This window comes from Hyperoodon ampullatus, assembly GCF_949752795.1.
Source record: "Hyperoodon ampullatus genome assembly, chromosome: 4".
Taxonomy (NCBI): domain Eukaryota; kingdom Metazoa; phylum Chordata; class Mammalia; order Artiodactyla; family Ziphiidae; genus Hyperoodon; species Hyperoodon ampullatus.
This window is the reverse complement of record NC_136917.1, coordinates 129,708,199-129,727,560: the sequence shown is the minus strand read 5'-3', so window position 1 is coordinate 129,727,560 and position 19,362 is coordinate 129,708,199. Positions and strand designations below refer to the sequence as shown.

Sequence of the window (19,362 nt, the reverse complement as noted above, 5' to 3'; positions counted from 1 at the left end):
TCTAGGGACAATGGAGGAACTATCTGAAAGAACCATAGGTCCCTGACAGTCTTAGAACATCTATACCAGCTCTGGACTCCCCACTCTGGGTCTCTTTTACAGGAAAGAGATATAAACTTCTGTTTTGATTAAAGCATAATTTTCAGGTCTCTTTCACTCTAGCTGAACAAAATTCTAGATAAAATAGTGTGTATATATAGCAACAGGAGCACATATAAGGCCAGCTTAGAAGAGAATGTTAATGCTCCACAATGTAATTCCTAAGCAGGGAAGTGAGTAAAGAAATGTTGCTCTTTTTAGAAGATTATAGACTGCTCTTGATTTGGATGGAGAGGAAACAAAGTTGAAACTTGGACTTCATTACATTTTTATAAAATAAAGCAAAATAAAGCCACATGGATATTACTGGGTTTTTTTTTGCTTGTAACACTAAGCAGTCTTCTTTGCACTCTTTGTAAAGAGAGGTGTTAAAATGAATGACAATATTAACACCCAGAATGGCACATTTCCATTGTCTTATACTTTTTTTATCCCCTCCCTGAAGGGTCAGAATTCCCTTCAGTCAGCATAAAATGGTTTAAGCCCAAGCCTAGTAAATCACTTGTATTGCGTTGTTTTTAAAGTCACTAGCAGCTGTAGTTTTTAAGGTCAGCTGAATCATCTGCCTGGGTCACATGTGTTTCACATGTCAAGTAACGTATATGGGTTCTACTCCACGCAGGATTGTACGGAAAAAGACATTTGCAAACAACTGATCTGAAGTCATGTTTCCAAACAGCTGCTATGGTTATTCGGGTTAAGGGTTACTATTGTAAACCGTTTGAATTTAGGACTATGTTTCCAATCACTCAAAAAGAATATTCATTACAAATCACAAGGTCCAAACCAAGAAGTCCAGTTTCTGATCATAATGACACTCAATAAGTATTCAATCAGGATAAAAAGTAATAGTTGATAATTGTGATTCTTATCATAATGAACTTGTTCAAGTGCAAGTGGGAAGAATGTGTACTGGGTAGAGAAACACCACCAACCAAACACATAATTAAAATGAAACCTAGTTAAGCAGCTAAAGAGAAAGGACTTCAAGTACGGAGACTTGGCTAATCCTCCTCTAATTCTTGCTCCAGGCAACACTGACTAGAAGCAAAAGACTGGACTCTCGGGGCTTCCCTGGTGGCGCAGTGGTTGAGAGTCCGCCTGCCGATGCAGGGGACATGGGTTCGTGCTCCGGTCCGGGAAGATCCCACGTGCCGCGGAGCGGCTGGGCCCGTGAGCCATGGCCGCTGAGCCTGCGCATCTGGAGCCTGTGCTCCGCAACGGGAGAGGCCACAACAGTGAGAGGCCCGCGTACCGCAAAAGAGAAAAAAAAAAAAGAAAAAAAACTGGACTCCCGGATGCTAATAACTCCCTCAACAAGCTTGAGTAATTGGTTATCATGGAGACAGACTGATGGAACAGAGAGGGGATGACCTCAGATTTAAGGAGTGTAGGAGCAGAAAACCTTTTTTAAAATTCACATTTTAGTTCAGAGCATAGTCAGAGATGTCTGGCTCCAACAGAGGGAAGGAAAAGGGTATTGAATTTTCAGGAGTAGCTCCTCCACTGGGTTCTCCTAACAAATGGAATCTAAAAAAACAAAAAAATGGTTCTGAAGAACCTAGGGGCAGGACAGGAATAAAGACACAGACATAGAGAATGGACTTGAGGACACAGGGAGGGGGAAGTGTAAGCTGGGACGAAGTGAGAGAGTGGCATGGACATATATACACTACGAAATGTAAAATAGATAGCTAGTGGGAAGCAGCTGCATAGCACAGGGAGATCAGCTCGGTGCTTTGTGACCACCTAGAGGGGTGGGATAGGGAGGGTGGGAGGGAGGGAGACGCAAGAGGGAAGGGATATGGGGACATATGTATATGTATAACTGATTCCCTTTGTTATACAGCAGAAACTAACACAACACTGTAAAGCAATTATATTCCAATAAAGATGTTAAAAAAGAAAAAGATAATTAGCTTTGAAAAGTGGCTCTGACTGAATTTTTATTGAGTTCTCATAATGTTCTTGGTATGTGCTCTTCAAAAGCCCGATTGGTCTCCTCATCTTGTGTATACTCACTCGTCCTAATGACCTTTCATGTGTGAGACATGCTGAATGAAGAAGATTGCCTTCTGACCATATAACTCCTCTCTGCAGGTTTCAAGGCTGGTGTCTATATTTTAGTAAGCAAAATTATAGTCACCTCTAAGTCAGAAGAGTAGTGCAGACAGGCATAGACAAATACCCACTCTAGCTAAGTATGGGCTCCCTTCAAGCTGGGAAAGGTCTCTCGGCTCTGAGTCACTTATACAATCGAGTCCCTGAACATGTTTCTGTCCCTAATATTTTGTTGCTCTAGGCAACCATCAAGTCTGCATGAAGACTTTTGCCAACTGGAGAGGATGACTAGCCAGGGGAGCCAGAATTTTCTTTTAACTCTTTGTTGAAAACTCAAAACAGCAAATGGGGTCAAGGATAGCCTCTATCTATTGGGAAAAGCAGAATTCATCCATTGATTTCGTGCATCTTGTATTCACGTCTGAGGGAAATAGAACTAAAGAAAATAAAGGCAATTAATCAGAAGCATGCATTTTTTAAAATAGTAAAACACTATAAAAAGAGCTAGTTGGGTCCTTAGATATCATCTAACCTAATATCCTCATCTTATTGAAGAATAACCAGGTTAAATTACTGACCAAATGTTAACCAGGAAGCTGGTGACGGAGCTGGAATCATAGCTCTGCTCCCTGAACCCTGAGGTCATTGATCTTTCCACAAGTTTCACAAGCACAGTGTCAGATGCAAAATGAAGGAATGTTAATAAATCACAAGCCATCACCTCTCTTTTGTAATAGCAAATGGTCCTGGGTGAAAAGGGCTGTTTTGCTGGGATGCTGGAAGCAGTCCTAAATCTCTGTGGTTAGGTGGTGATCATCCGTTAACACTCCCATTATAAAAGTCTGGCCAGGTGGGACATTTCACTAATTCTGAAGTATTTGGGAAATGTTCAAGGTCCATCATTGCTTATTGTCTGAATTTGATCTTTGGCTCTACTGAATCCTTTTTTTTTTTTTTTTTCTTTTGAATGCTTATGACACTTACTCTCTGTGGAATCCTGGGACTAAGATTCGTGGTACCTTTTCATGTACCTATGTACAATTATATCTTGCCAAGTCCTTGGGGGTGGTGGGACTACATCTTATTCATTTCTGTTTCCCTGAAGCCCAGAGCACAGAATTAAACATGTTTTGTGGACTGGTTAAAGATAAACCAGTGTTAATTTTATTAGTTCTAGGAGTAGAGTAACAATTTACTTGTCCAGAGATAAATTATCCAGAAATTTATACTATTCAACTCCAGTTAAGTAGGTGAAATGAACTCCAGAATACTAGTTAAGTGAATTTAAAGACATATTTGTTATATGCATTAAATATCCTAAAGCCTTTCCTCTGAAATGGACTGCCCCCAAACCCCATTTTTATTTTGAGTTAATTTGCTCTTACTTTAGGTTCAATGCAACAGCTTGGTAAACTGGTTTGTCAAGGAGAAAGGAGCAGCAGATCAGAAAAGATGGCATTAAGGCCAGTTCAGTACCGACATCAAGAAATGGCCATTGGGGGCCTCCCTGGTGGCGCAGTGGTTGACAGTCCGCCTGCCGATGCAGGGGACACGGGTTCGTGCCCCAGTCCGGGAGGATCCCACATGCCACGGAGTGGCTGGGCCCGTGAGCCACGGCCGCTGAGCCTGCACGTCCAGAGCCTGTGCTCCGCAGTGGGAGAGGCCACAACAGTGAGACGCCCACATACAGCAAAAAAAAAAAAAAAAAAAAAAAGAAATGGCCATTGGGAGCAGGCGATGAGAAATTAAAGTGCAGCCAAGTTTGGGGGCCTCTACAGTCGGGGGAAACGTCCACAGATCATTAAGGGCATCTGCGAATGACAGAGAAGTATAAAAGCAGATGTGCATAATGATGACCAGAGCCACTAAAAATGATTTAAGTACACTCAGTACACGCCTTTAAGAGATTAAGAAGGAACATAACACCTTTTAAAGATTTTTATTCCAAATAGTTAATATAAGATTATGATCCTTGGTTTTCTAGAATATTTGACATATAGAACATTTTCTCCTAAATGAAATGTAGGTAATCTAGGCACTTAGATAAATCAGGCTTCAGTTCTACATTGGAATCCAAGTATCAACCTATTTTTATCCTATATATAATCCTATATATCCCATATATAAGATTATAAATCTTCATATGTTTCAGAACCATTTTACGTCCACTCAATAAAATCATACAATTGGTAGTTACTAAATCCTACACATGGTCCTTCTTTCATCTTTTACAACTATCTCTTCCTCTTCCTTTATATTCCCGATATCTAGCTACTTTGCTAGATAGGTGTAGGGCCTTTATTGGACTTTATTCTTGAACAGTGTCATTGTCCTCCAACTGGTCTCCAAACCTTTGATATTTTCTTCCTTCACTTTTTGGAACTTTTAAAAGATTCCCAGGTGATTCTAATGAAGAGATAAGTTTGTGAACCACTATCCTAAATGCGTAGCACACCATTCATTTGACTCTTAATTACACCTTACAGTAGAACTAACTCCTTTAACCACAGACATTAGACGTCTCTGATTTCTGAGCTTAGCTGCTCTTATAAAATAGTTGCCTTTTAATAAATATTCACTGTTCGTGAAAGGTACGGACTCCTCCATTTTCACCTTCTCCTTCTATTTATTTACCAACTACTTGCAAATCCTTAGGTGCCCTTTCTTCCAGAAGACCTGTATCTTGCTTTGGATCTCCAGCAGAGAGGTACTCATGTTTTCTCTGCTCTTCTTTTTAGAGATGTCATTTGATGCCTAAGCACAAAGACACAAAGATGGTGGGTGGGAGTAGCTCTCTTAGCTTTAACTTTTCCTTGTAGTGAAGCACCTCAGGGGATCTGTCACAGGTATAAATCTACCCTTCTTTGAAGGTCTGATTTGAAAGCAAATTGGGCTACATTCTGCACAAAAGGCATTTTAAACGTGCAGGTGTGACTGCCCAAAATAACAGCAATACTTTGAACATTTATAGAACGTTTCCTTGAATGATATCAAAACAATTCAGCTCATAAAGCCTCAGGAAGATGGTGGACAAAATATCCAACTAATATATAAATAGGGATTTACTGCATTAACTCTGCTGGTTTTTTGTTTCAAGTCCCGAAACAACAGGAAATGTAAGTAGCGAAAACTAATATTTTTTGCAAGCTGCCTTCAAATGGAGATATCTAATTTTGAGACTCTTCTAGAAAATCTAATCCTTTTTAAATGTTTGCTGAATTTTTGTTACCAATTCACAGACACTTATTTGTGTTCAGAACCTAACAATTTTTTTTGGCCTTTAATTTGACCAAGTGTTAGCTTCTATTTGATGTTCTAAAGTAAGGAAACCTATTGAACAAATTAACAAAAATGGACTTCACCTGTGGTGAAGGAGAAATTAGTTATCTAATTGATTTTTTTAAAAATTGAAGTATAGTTGATTTACAATGTTGTGTTAGTTTCAGGTGTACAGCAACAAAGAGTCATATAAATCTGTTTGATTCTTCTGGTTAATATTATTGGAATGTGTATCTTTGTACCATGTTTCTCCAAAAAGCCTGAGAAACCTAATGTTTTCCTGTTTTCCCCTTTCCTGGCTTCTTCTACCCTTTTTCCTCACATTCATTGCTGTGAGCTCAAGACTTCCAAGATTCAGAATGGGAACTGGGGTGCATTCCCATTTTCCTGTATTTGAAATCTGTTGTAAAGTAAATATTTGTTATGAGTGAAATATGTCTGAGGACTGTTTATCATACTATGGTTTTTATTTGGCTTTGTCCTAGCATATTAGTTAAAAAAAATTTTTTTTTTGCCCCATTTCAATCGTTTCTTTGAAGTCTTGTTTTGACCAGCTGCTGAGCTTTTTGTGGCTGTCCATTTACATCACTTTAAAAAATGGTACATAAATGAAATTTGAACAAAATGAACAGTACTTTCACATTGTTTCAAAATCAAACATGTTCTTAAGGAATCTGATTTGTGGCAGATGGAGAACAAAACCTTCCAGGGGGAAGGCTGTTAAATGAGTCTTAATTGCTTGCACGTGAAAATACAGTGACTAAGATTGTGTGCACAATTAGGAATTTAAACACATAGAAAAGGAAACAGGCAGACATTTTTGCAGGCATAGCTGGTTTCTTATGAACACAGACAACAGAAGAAAAGTTAGTAAGGGAAAATGCTTTTAAGAGAAATTCAGTTGTTTTCTTTACTTCATTCTTCCTTGTGTCAAGCTTCCAGATCTAAAGAGGATTCATTTGCCTCTGAAACTCACTGATGGAAGTGTCACAGTACACTCAAGAAAAAAGAAAAGTTTATTCAAGGATTAGCATTTCATTTTTAGTTTCTCTTATGTGCCAGATACTAGGCTTGGTGCTTATACATCTCATTTAATCCTTATTGTAACCCTCTGAGGTAGGTTTGTTATTACCTACATTTTATAGATTAGAAAGTTGAGGCTTACAGAATAACTTGCCCAAAGTCAAATGGCTAAGAAGTGGCATAGCTAGAATTCTCTGTATTGATTCAAGGAATCCAAAGCCCACCCTCTTACAATGCCTACTAGCTACACCCCTGGAAAAAGATATATACCTTTGTAAGAAACTAACACTCAGGGTGGCTCCATTTCCGGTTTCAATTCTGTCATGCCTTTCTGGTGTTGGGTGACATGGTGTGGTGAGGTTGGAGGAGAGGCCAGAGTTGGTCAGGTCTGGGGAAGGCTGGATGCTGGAAAAGGTATAGTGAGGAAGGCATGACTGGTCCTGGGTGAGGGGTAATGGAGACGGTGGTCAGGGCTGAGATGCTAGAGACAGAGGCCAGGGCCTGCTGCAGGCTGGGTGGTTTCAGAAGCTCAGTCAGAGTGTGAGGCAGAGGGGCGTGGCGGGCAGGTGGCAGCATGTAGTCAGAGGTCAGCACCTCCATGGCTTTGGAGGCAGCAGCCATGGGGCAGTGAGGTGTGGCCTGATTCTGTCCTGGCGCATGACACTCTGTCTATCTAGCTTCCCAAAGCCTGGGCTTGGGCTCTCCTCTTCACAATGACTCTGAATTTCCAAGTGGGTAGGCTGTGCAGTGTTCCACAGTGACCTTCCATTGGCCTTCAGAGATTTCAGCCCGTCTCATCCCACTGATGGATCTAAACGCCTTTTCTCGGGGACCTCAAATTCTCCTTCAGATTCTCTCTCCTTGGAAAACCTGCACTTTCCTGGAATGGAGATACATAGGCTGGTTCTAAGGGGCCTTTGATGAGTGCCAGTGTGCGGATACTCTTTTCTAAAGTTCAAACAATGAACCTTCGGATGAATTTAGAATGCCAGCTCCTTCATACACTGGGGCCTACTTCAATGTTGTTCTCAGGAAGTGGAGAGGCTTAAAAAATAATCCTTCTCTCTCTATAATCCTGTATCCCTTAAAGTAAACCTAATTAGGTGGTGACTTATTAGACAACAGTCCATTTAGATGACTATTAAACAAAGATCAGAGGAAGGCAAATTACTCCTTACTTTGATTCCTACACTTGTGAGCAAACCAGAAGCCACAGACCATGGCATCCTGTCTAGATCTAAGCATAAGGGAGGCATCAATAAATGGGTGTGGATCAAATGATCAGGAAGTCACATGATTTTTGTGCCTTCAGAGGAACTGAGTTCCCAGGGATACATTAACGAACAGGTACCATCCTGCATCCCTAAGAACCTTAATATAATAAAGAGCAGGTTACTGAGAAATATATTAGTAAAATAAATAGTGGATTGAGGCCAACCCTCTTATTCCCCTATAATCAATAATTATTTTTGGCCTACCAGCACTTATTTATTTCCCCTTTCTAACAGCACCCTAATTTCTTTCAGGAAATTACTTGGCATTTCCATTAGATAATCCTAACTAGAAAACAGTCCACAAGGATCAAGTACTCACTATGTGCCCATGCATTGTGCTTAGTTTTTCTTTAATGTCATCTCAAATAATTTTCACGAACTCCCTAAGAGATAATTACTATTATTCTGCCCACTTCAAAAATGAGGAATTTGAGGCTTTGGGAAGTTAAATGAATCGTTTGAGGAGAAACATCTGAAAGTGGCAGAAGTAGAACACGAATCCACGTAATCTGGCCCCATCACTTAGGCTCTCACCCCTACATCCTATTACGTGGTCTGGTGAAATAGCCTGATGCCCTGTTCTCCTTTAGCCCAGACCCAAGACCCAAACTAGACCCACTGGACCCCTTCACTGGAATTTGACTCTTAAACAGAGTAACAAAGAAACTAAAAGCAGTTGCAGGGATCTCACTTGATTGATCCTGCCATGAGAGTTTTCCCTTACCTTTTGGCTTTCTACTACTCTGAAGATGTACTGATTTCTTCAACTCTGATCCTCTAGCCTCCCCACTAATTCTTAGGGAATCGGAAATTCTCCCAAGATTCTTCCACTAAATCCCATTTTGCTTAACTGAGCAGAGTTGGGTTTTATCTTGCAACCAGAGGATCACTGCTGATACACCGTTATCGAAGGCGGGGTTATAAGACAGCCTAGGAGAGAATTGTATGGAATCCTCAAAGAACAGGATGCTGAAGCTCTATAGGTGCCCGATAATAACTGAATAGAGGCAGTGAGAAATAATAGTGTGACAAGTGCCAGGCTCATGTCCTCTGCTGCCCGTTCTATGGAAAGGATGAGGGGTGAAGCCCTCCCTGGCCAGTGGGCTGGGACACACCAGCCCTCTCCTTTATCTATGGCACCTTCAGCAGTTTCCAGTGAATGGAACCTGGCTGTGAGGATCTGGAGAAACACAGACTCTATGAGGTGTGGCTGAAAAGTGAAAAGGAGTCCTAGAGATGAGACCATTTCCACCCCATAGAATTCAGAGGAAGTTATCTCTTTCAAAGTATCAACTGGGAAAACATATGTGTGTGTGTGTGTGTGTGTGTGTGTGCGCGCATGTGCGTGTGCTTATTCCATATATTGCCATCACTCTAACGATGTGACACTCTGTCTTGGAACTGCTTTCAGAGTCCACATTATACTTCTCTCAAATGCCTCAAAATTGTCTCATCCCTTGGAGTGGCTACATTTTTAGAATTAGCCTCATCCAGGCTAATCTGATATCTTATTTGGTGACTAAGGTTGTTAATCATATTGGAAATAATATTTTTGGTCAAAAGTGAAGCATGACAGTAAACCAATAAGATGGCTTTTTCTTGTATGGCCTGTAAACTGTCTCTAAAGCCATTCCCCCAATGCTTTTATCAATGGCAGCAGGGAGAAAAAAGTGTACGGTGTACAAAGATGACGACTTTAAGGATCAGCATGAATGACACAACCAGACACTGTGACAAAATATTTACATGGATTGTCCTGTATGTTCCTCAAAATCAGGAAAGTATTATCACAATTATTATTGTTGTTATTATTATTATTCAACACTTTTAACAGAAAAGACTCATGGCGTTTGAGTAACTTTTCTAAGGTCACAAAGTGGGTGAGCAGGAGAGCCAGCAATGAAACCCAGACCTCCCGACCTCTGAGCCCTGCACTTATTCCTCTATGTACATTCTGACTTGTACATCAAACAAGCAAACAAAACATACAACATTTTGAAATTTTTTACAAAATTAAAACCTGCTGGAAGAGAAAACCTAGATCTCTTTCTACATAAACAATTTAAAAGAGCACAGTGACAGAAGAAGCATCTTAGAGACCGTCCGTCACATCTTCCTCAACTGAGGTCTCAGTTCCCCGACCCATCGTTTGCTATTTTCCTCCTTGGTGATTCAGAAAACCTTTCTTTTACTACTCTTACTCCTCTACATTCTTGTGTTGCTAAGTTTCCCCTAAGTTCCTCAAGTGGTTTCCCAGACTTTTTCCAGTCTCTAAGCTAAATCACACCGTAGACAGCCTCCTGGCTCTCTCAGAAAACGATCTCAGCCTGATCAATTTCCTCCTTCCTCCCTTTCTTCCTACTTTCCTTATTTTATCAACTCATTTATCCACTCATTTACAAACCCTCTGTTTTCTATTTACTTAATGCTCTCTGTCATTCAACAGAACACATTTTATCTTTCTAAATTCCACAGACCTCTAGGACAATGGTCGTAAAGCTCAGTGGAGGTATCTTATACCTCATTGGGTCCTGAGAGCCCAAGCACAGTCTTTTATTTATTTATTTTTATTTATTTATTTTCATTATTAGAGGTTTCTTTAATTTTTTTATTTTCTTTTTTATTAGTTTGTGCTTTATAACAAAGTTAATCAGTTATACATATACATCTGTTCCCACATCCCCTCCCTCCTGCGTCTCCCTCCCTCCCACCCTCCCCATCCCACCCCTCCAGGTGGTCACAAAGCACGGAGCTGATCTCCCTGTGCCATGCAGCTGCTTCCCACTAGCTATCTATTTTACATTTGGTAGTGTATATATGTCCATGCCACTCTCTCGCTTTGTCACAGCTTACCCTTCCCCCTCCCCATATCCTCAAGTCCATTCTCAAGTAGGTCTGCAAGCACAGTCTTTTACATCCAAGTGACTGAATGAGTGAAGGAGCAAACCCATTAATGAAGTTCTCCACGTGGACAATTCAGTGTGCAATATGCAAATCCCAGAAACATACCCGGAAAAAAAAAAAAAAGACGTGAACATCCATTTGTTTTGCTAGGCAGGTAGAAGAAAACAGTCCAGTGAATTAGAAATGCTTTCAGCGTGCCAACAGGGCCGAAAAAGAACCACAAAAGAGAAGATAGCACACTAAAAAGCACTGGATATGTAGACATCAGAAATATCTAGAGGAAGTGCGTTTGTGGCACAGAGAGATGGGGAATGTCATGGCTAGAACTGGTACCCAAGCAAATGATAATGGAGATGAAGAGCCTACGGTGAGTCTACACACAAAAAGAAGATGAATATCACCCCATGGTAGAAACTGTTATCTCAGGGATTAACAGTGACCGGTCCTAGAAGCAAGGTGAGTGCAGAGGCTCAAGCACTGCCCTATGCCGAACCTTCTGACATCCTCACTGCTCACACACACTGTGGGGTCCTTTCCTTGTTGATGCTCCTGCCCTGGGCGCTGTCACACAGGCACTTCAGTGGAGTCAGGAAGAGAACTGTGAGAATTGAAGGCTTGAGGAATTCTACCCCACAAGCAAAAATCCTTTCCTTAGCTTATAAAACTCATTCCTTAGGGTTTCCCAAAGGGTTGCTCTGTATCCACAGATCTAATCCATCCTCCATCCTACCCTCCATTCATACATGTTCCGTAATAGACAACGTAGGTTCATTTTCTGCTGTCTCTTCTTTAAAGGAAAGAAAGAAAGAAAGAAAGAAAGAAAGAAAGAAAGAAAGAAAGAAAGAAAGAAAGAAAGAAAAAGAGAAGAAAGAAAGGAAAGAATAACTTTGGGGAGAAGATGACAGCAGGTTGTGTGTGTTTCTGCACATGGATCAATACATTTTAAGGGAGGGAAGCCTCTAGTTTCTGCCTTTGAGTCATACTTAACTACACTTTGTCATTTGAAGCTATATATTGAATTATCATAAGATTTAAAAGAGATTATGCATGTAGAGTCTTTAATAGATATCAAATGTCAGAAAATGTTAATTTTTATTAATATTAGTATTAATAATAGATCCAATTTTTAAAAAAGCATTTTCTGAGATAGTGAAAGAAAGAATGCTGAGTGAAATCCTCATTTATTCATAGAGTTAAATAACTCAGTGTAACACTCAACTAGGAAAATTTGGGAAATTAGACCCAAAGGAATTTTCATTGTTTTGCCCTACCACAGTCCTGTATTTGAGTGTGCCCAGGGGAATACTTTTTAAGGCATACATGGGTGGGAAGCCCTTTGTGGATAAAGGGAGTGACTTAAGAATGCAGCTTTTGTTGTTTCTTTCTCTCTCTTTCTTTCTTTCTTTCTTATTTTTAAAGGAGACTTGGTACAGTGTGTGAGAAGACAAAAAGAATACAGTTACTAAACATATTTCCCAAACTCACTCCCACCCTCATACGCAAACATGGACATGATACTTCATTTTCTTCTAGGAGAGGGGCAAGCTGGCCTAATTAAAATTTGTATACATTTGGAGAGATAACAGGGATGATGACAAGGATGGCACAGATAATAATGTCACCTTGTATTTCCTTTGCTAATCGCAAAGCACCTCACACATATTATCTTGTTTATCCTAGGCTGTGTTGTTTGGTGGATGGGGGGTGTGGGTGTCACTATATACATTTTCCAGAAAGACAATGATTTTCCAACAACTTTCCAGCAATGCAATGTCAACACTGTCCAGAGCAGCACTCTTGCCTACTTCATTCAGTATCCGATTCTTCTCCCAAATTTGTCTGATTCGTTAATTTGGAGCATTTGTTAAGAATATAGATGCTGAGCCCTATCCCAAAGATATTGTTCTGCAGTGTCTTGGAATCTGTTTTTTCACGTTTATTTTCAAGGATCCCTTGGGGGTTCCTTAGATCAGGCAGGTTTGGGAAATGTTGCATTTTTCTAACTCGAGGTGGTGAGGAAGGGATACAGGCTAAAGGGGACTTTGGTGACTTTAATGCCTCTATTTTCATGGTAGCTTTTCTGATCGACTGGAGGATAATAGAACTGTCTTGTCATAAGCTCAATAACCACCATGAGTGCTGCCCTATCTAAGGCATATTATTATCTGAAAATACAGTGAATGCTCACTGGGGCACAATAATATTGAAAGATCATTTGGCAGTGTCTCATTAGTACCTTTTCTAGTGAGGAGAGGCAAACAGAAAACTGATCTGAGAGATACTTACAAGTTTGTCACCAGAGTCTATGTAAAATGGTCCTTTGCTAGTTACCAGTCAACATCCAAAAATGTCGTAAATTAAATACAATATACATAATTAAAATACATGAAATGTGTGCCTATTGCTTACTTAGAACTTTAACATATATTCTTTAAATTAGGTGCATTTTTCTACATTATAAAATTTTTTTCATGAATAAGTTATTTAAATTTTTTATTATGGAATTTTTGATACTTAAATAGAACTCACATATTATTTAGCACTTGGGTTGTTTTCAGTCTCTTGTACAAATGCACAATGCTGTGATGAACACCTGTGTGTATGACTTCATTTTTCTCTTCTTTACCCTCACTTCTCAATCTAATCACTCACCAAGCTTTCTCAACTCTCTGAAAAGACTTGTGAATCCATTTCCTCATCTCCACCCCCAACACCACCACCCCAGTTCAGATCCACATGATCTTCAGGGGGTACTTGGCCTGTAACGGCCTTTGGATGAGTATGAGGCTGCCGCTAGTCTCTCTTCTTTTCAATCTGTTTTCTATGCAGCTTCCAACATTGTCATTCTAACATATGTACTTGTTCCTCTGCTTAGAAATGACTGATGATTTTCCATTGCCCGTAAAATATAGTCCACTGTTATTTACACTGACTTCTAATGCTTTTCATGCTACTGCCTTAATCTACTCTTGGAGATCATGTTCTGTTGCTCCCATACACTTTCAACTCTTTTTGTCCTTTACTATCCCCAGTCCCCTGAGCTGAACCAGCACTCACTGTTGTTGGTCCCTTGGCATGAGGTGTTCTCCTTCTAACCATATGGAGAACTCCACCTTCTTCTAAGTTCAGCAGGGAGCTTCCCCTAGGTAGAATCACTTGCCCTCTCCTTCAAATACATATATGTATTTGAATTTGCTTCAGTCGTGGCACTTAGCTTGTTAATTATTCATGGTTCCCTTTGGTGTCCCCATGTGACTTCCTTGAAGCCAGTAGTCACCTTTTACTCATCTTTTTATTTCCAACACCTACCTTATTGCATGCCACATATAAGGTACACAGAAAATATTTGTTGACCAAATGTATAATAATGGTAATAGTAATAATAATAATAAAATTGAAGCAATAATGATAGTTAACATTTGTTGAGTACATTCTGGGTACCAAGCACTATGCTAATCACTGACTTAGAATTTACTGATTAGAAAATGAAAGCTTAGAGAATATAAGTAAATTGACCAAGATTACATAGCTAGTAAGAGGAAAGTTGGGTTTTCAATCTATATGGTTTCACTCATAACCTTTTTGTTGTTCTGACTCAATGAATATGCAGTTTGTTTAATTGTTTCAATTAAAGTTATAACAAAATACCCAAAGCAGATATTCAGGCAGTACAGTTACAAATAAATTATATTTTCCCATGATTGTGACATTCACTTGTTTTCTTACTGTTTAGAAAACCAAATATAACTTTAATCAATTCCTGGTCAAAAAGTGATTGGCAGACCTGGTCTTTTTACAAATTAATAGAGATAACTCTACTTATTTAGTGAAAGTATAAGAAGGCAAAACAAGTTAGCCTATAAGGAAGAAAACAGGCTTTGACCCCTCTAAAAGATCATAAATTTAAGTAACAAGTAGTCATACTCCATGCACTTAAGCAAATCTTTTAGTTCAATGTTTTTCCCGGAGAGGTCTTTTTAATATGGGGATTTTTGTAAAAGTAAACTCCTCTGGCTCAAAAAATTTAGAATACTCCACATGCATCAGATGTATTAAATATAAAAGTAAAACAAGCAAAAAATTCCCCGCAAAAGCCAATGTCTAACACTCATATACACAATTTTTATTTTTTTATTAAAGCTATTAAAGTATAATGTGTACTCAGCATTCTTCAATCACATTCCTAAAAGAGCTTACTGCGCACTCATTCTCTGCAATCATTAAAGCGTTGCCACAATCTTTGCTCTTGTTAAAAGAAAGGAGAAAAAGAGCTGCATGATGAAGCTAGTGCCTGCTAGTGGCTGAGGCGGAGGGTGAGACTTCCAGGGCAACGGCTGGGTCCTCGTCCTCCTCCCACACTCGCTGCCCTAACATTCATTTTTAGTTCGATGTCCCCTCAGCCCTTACGTATTGCTCTCACTGAGGTCTCTTTTGCCTTCTTTAGCAGCTCGTGCTTCCAACTACTATATGTTTTATATATATATATATATATATATATATATATATATATATATATATATATATTTCTTTTCACGTTATGTACACTAGTTGTTTTTATTACACACACACTCACACACACGCGTGCGCACGTGCGTGCACGCGCAGATTTAAAAGGCAAACCTACACAAGTCACTAGCATTGCTATTGTCACATAAAGTAGTTGTTTAGTTTCCTTTCTTTAGTGGCACGAAGTGTTAAATGATTAGTCCTGGTAATAACAAAATAACTGTTCCAGTCAAAAATCTTTGCTTTTTTTTTTCTTCAATGGATTTTATAAACTGCTTTGTGCTTTAGAAGAACAATAAACAAACAAGAGTAAGTGTCTTCTTGTATTCTGACTAACTAGTATATTTGGATAGTTTACTTTTTAAATCCTCTGCTTACCAACGGATTAAATTCTATTGAAAATGCACTCTTTTATTTTATTTTTTTTAAGGAGTTAGGAATATTCAGGGCAAAAAATATGAGTGGAGATATACCAAAATTTTTTTTGGACTAAAACTACTTTTGCGTTATTTTACGCTTGTCCCTGCACTCCCTCTACAGGTAAAGAGTAGGCAATTGTACTAGTTTTGTTGCATGGATAGAAGTTGTATTTTCTCCTTAGTCTGTCAATCTTTACTTATCTGAGGGCCTCTAAGATATAGGCTCTGGATATTAAAAAAAATAGCTCTAAATACAAAGACCTGTCCAGTGAGAAATTGGGACAGGATATTTTCAAATTTTGGGGGCCATATACAAAGAAAATCCAATGTTATAACTATTACCCAGAAATCAATATCCTATAAGATTTCTTTTACTTTCTCCAAAACATATACTTCCATGGTGGGTCTGAAGGCTACCCTAATTTGATGGATAATTTTATAGGGTTATGTATAAGAAGGATCCTAGACTTGGCAAAAATGAGTCCTGCATTTATTCCTGGCTCTGCCTCTAAGTAGCATTTTCTCTCATTAGGTCTCAGTTTTCTCATCTTTAACATAGAGAAGTTTAAATAAATTTTCTCTCAGTTACATTCTCACATGAAAATCCTCAGTTTAAATACGATTAAATAAAGGGACAGAAAATATGGAAATAACAAACATTGTAAAGTGATATCGTGGAGACGTGACAAGGTCTCATGAGATGGCCACAGAACTCTTTCCTTGAGTGAATAGCATTTGAAAATGAAATGCTCAAGAGAACCAATTGTGCCCCAAAAGACATGGCTCTACACCAAGACCAGGGCTCAGTGTCACAACGCAGGTATGGCTTGGGCAGCTCTCTTTGCTGCCCTCTCATGTTTCAACACACTCTTTAGTTCTGCTCTTCACCATCCGCTAAGGACCTATGCACGTGAGCCTTGCACTAAGTATAGGGATTCCTAAAAATGCCCCATCATTACTGTCTGCAAACAAAATCATAAATGAAGTGCACGAGTAAGGCTGCCACATCATCAAGGTCCTCCTCCCCTACGCTACCCGTTTTTAAAATAGCTTTAGGAACAACAACAAAATGTCAGGCATGGAGGAGGGTTGTAGGAAGAAACACTTGGTGAGTTACTCATGACAGGCTCCTGTTCCTCATCTAACATACCTCCTTGAATTCCTGCAACAGCACTGAGAGGAACTCCTATCTCCGTTCTTCAAACGAGGGAATAAAGCGTATGAGAGAGACAGGGTTTGCACTCAGGCCCCAAACGCCACACACCAGTCTTTTTGTTATATCACACTAAAGGACAAAGAGCCATTTAGCGGGAAGGCTCTTTTCTAAATGCACAATTGGAAACTTTATTTTTTAAAAAATTGTTAAATCGTTGTAGAGCTAGGTATTTACCTATTATGTATAGATATAAAATCTGGCAACTAACTAACATGCTTTAACCCTAATGATATAAAATCAAACTTTCCTGGCTTTAACACATGTCAAAGGGAATAACTTCTAAGGGGGAAAAGAGTAGTCTAGGTTCTATGGGAGCCAGTTTTAGAAGGTGTAGTCTGACAGAGAGAGAGAGTTAAAGTTCTCAACTCTTCTTTTATAAAACTCAAGGAGTTGACTTACAGGGAGTTAATTTTCTGTCTTCAAAGTTCTGTGACTCAAAAATAAGTTCTTCAACTTTGAAAATAATCCTGAACAACAGTTTATCATCCACACCACAAAGGCACCAGTGCCTGTGGCTGTGATGAGAGGTCGGGATACAGTGCTGGGAGCAATTAGAGGCCCCACTTATAACAGGCACAAAGGAAGTGTGTGCATTTTGACCATTTTTGTGGGGGGGATCCGTAACTTTTACTCCTATGACCTTCCCAGTTGGTCTTTCGCTCTTTCCTTTCCTTTTCTCATCTCTCTGGCCTGTCCTTTCTATCGCCCCTAGTTACATACAGCATGAATCCTAAAAACAAAAACCAATAAAAACAACAACAAAGCAGAATAAAATGATGCACTGAGTGCTTACTCTATGCTAAGAGCATTGTACAAATGAACTCATTTATTTAGCAATAACTGTATGAAGTATGATCGCTGTTTTGCAAATGGGAAAACAGGCAGGGATAGGCTATGTAACCTGCCCAGAGCCACACAGCTATCATGGTAGAACATGGCTTGGATTCTGGACATGGAGAGCAGCTTCCCGCCCCCTGCCCCCCAATTCCAGGAGCGCCCTGTCAGTGCTGTTCTATGGAGCTGCCCTCTAGAGGCGCCTGGTGCTGTCCACCACAGCGGCCTTTTGGACCAAACATAAACTTACCTGCATGCTACACTGTTCCTCTAGAACCTAAGAACAATTTCTAAGAAGGCCAAGTTCCTCTTCAAGCGGGCCCCACTGACTCTTTTTAACACTCTTCTCCACTGCACTCACTTGCCAGGGAGCAAACTTGGAGTTAAGTCCTGAGCAGTCAGCTGCTGAGGGCAGGAATTCACAAGCACCACCTTTTCTGTATGTCTGAAGTCTTCCATCGAAGTCTCAACCACTACTGTTTTCATGATTTATGGTTTTCAGGGCATACTGTTTCAGAATGAGCTCAGAGAGAGGAATGTCCCTTGCTGTTGCCCTCATTCCCTCACCCCCTCATCTGACTTTTTCACCTTGGTTTGCTATTCTTGGGCAAGGAAAAAGGCTTCCATTCACAAGTCGTTTAATTTCCTGTTGTGCTTTGGGATGAACACAGCCGCACAAAGCCCTTAATGACAGTTAATTAGTTTCTCTTCCTAAGTAAGATATTTCTAGAGCCCCACGGTCCCCAGGCCTCAGGTCAAGATCATCTGGGTACAAATGAGGCCATATTAGCCCAGATTTCTGTGTCTCACAGTCCCCTCTGGTATTGCTTCCGGGCCTCAGCACTACGTGAAATTTCTGGAAGCTTCGACGGGGCCTCTCATATGTGTTCAAGGCCAAGTCTGTGCCCTCTGAGTGCAGCTACTCCGTCTTTAATCAGTGCCAGATGTTGGCCAGGGTGGCCGGACAGCTGCCCTGACCACGGAGCACCCACCACCTGTTGGTGGACACAGCAGCCTCCACTGGTACCTGCAGCTGCTCTTCTGGTAGGATGCTCTGTGGGGCTGGCTCATATGTGACCTCAAGCTACAAGCTTTCAGGGACCAAAAGAGCACTGAGTTCTGCACAAACTGTGATGTCAGAGGAGTCTTACTTATTGCAAAGATAAAGGGGGTGACGGTCTCCCTCTTTATATGGGTCAGGTCTAGTGCTGGGAACAGGGCTGGGGACCAGGTTCCATGTGGTCTCTCTCATTAGAGGCCCCAGGTAGATTTGGGCTCTTTCATATTAAATTGGGGTTTCTGAAGAAGAAATCTGTTACTCAAAGAACTTACTTTAATCTGTAGGAATTTCAATTATTGTTCATCTCTTGACCAATGCCAAGAAGAAAATGGGTAAACCAGACATAAGACTAGGAAATGCCAGTTGAAAATCATCATCAATAAGATCTTGAAAGATACACATGGAAAAGATAACCAATAATGTAACAGTCAGTGGAACACAAGTCCCATTTGAAAGGCATTCAGGAAAGACCTACATTAACTACTGTCCCAGAATCACTTTGATGTGGTGACCACAAAGGAGCCCAGTTGAAAGGTCCTGACTGGACATGATGAAGTTAACTTTCAAGCAAAGTAGAGTCACTAATAATGTAATAATGAGCTCCTCTGCATACTATGAGCTGGAGTCCCAGGAGGACACTTGAATCAAGTGAAGTATTGGTCTAGTTTGGAGAATATGTTAATTGTC

General features: G+C 40.0%; 1 protein-coding gene across 7 annotated transcripts in view; it reads right to left on the bottom strand.

The window, feature by feature from the left end:
* Positions 1–19,362, bottom strand: part of PDE4D (phosphodiesterase 4D) — a gene marked incomplete at both ends in the record, with an annotated part of 1,136,097 nt that overhangs the window by 167,962 nt on the left and 948,773 nt on the right. The gene's annotated exons all lie outside the window — the stretch shown is intronic.